The sequence below is a fragment of the Nanorana parkeri genome, unplaced genomic scaffold (assembly GCF_000935625.1).
Source record: "Nanorana parkeri isolate BGI_ZX_2015 unplaced genomic scaffold, ASM93562v1 scaffold2802, whole genome shotgun sequence".
Taxonomy (NCBI): Eukaryota; Metazoa; Chordata; class Amphibia; order Anura; family Dicroglossidae; genus Nanorana; species Nanorana parkeri.
Window position 1 is genome coordinate 24,742 of NW_017309070.1, and position 521 is coordinate 25,262.

General features: G+C 53.6%; 1 protein-coding gene across 1 annotated transcript in view; it reads left to right on the forward strand.

The window, feature by feature from the left end:
• The window catches only part of LOC108802334 (microtubule-associated serine/threonine-protein kinase 2-like), an 83,331-nt gene that overhangs the window by 16,772 nt on the left and 66,038 nt on the right, over window positions 1–521 (forward strand). The gene's annotated exons all lie outside the window — the stretch shown is intronic.

Below are 521 nucleotides of genomic sequence, written 5' to 3' on the forward strand. Positions count from 1 at the left end.
CAGCCCCAGGGGTGAGAGTCCAGAATTGTCTGCCGGGTTCATTATAGGGGAAGGATCAGGATTGCCGGAGATCGGCCCAATAGATCTCACCCAGATAATCGCCAGATCACGTGTAATGTACATGTATGTTCAGTTCTGCACATGGAGTCAGCAGTGTCTGAACACGGGCCGGTTTAGTGACGCTGGTTGGGGGAGTGTTGGCAGAAGTGGGACATACGGCTGTCTGTGGGCACTCCTCCATGAGTACAGAGATCGGGGGTGTAATGATAGAGGGGTTCCCGGGATCCGGTGATCCTGGGTATAATGATGGGGGTTCCCGGGATTTGGGGTCCGGTGATCCTGGGTATAATGATAGAGGGGTTCCCGGGATTTGGGGTCCGGTGATCCTGGGTATAATGATAGAGGGGTTCCCGGGATTTGGGGTCTGGTGATCCTGGGTATAATGATAGAGGGGTTCCCGGGATTTGGGGTACACTAATCTTTCCTAAACTTCCTTCAATCTAAACTTCCCCCGGGAGCTC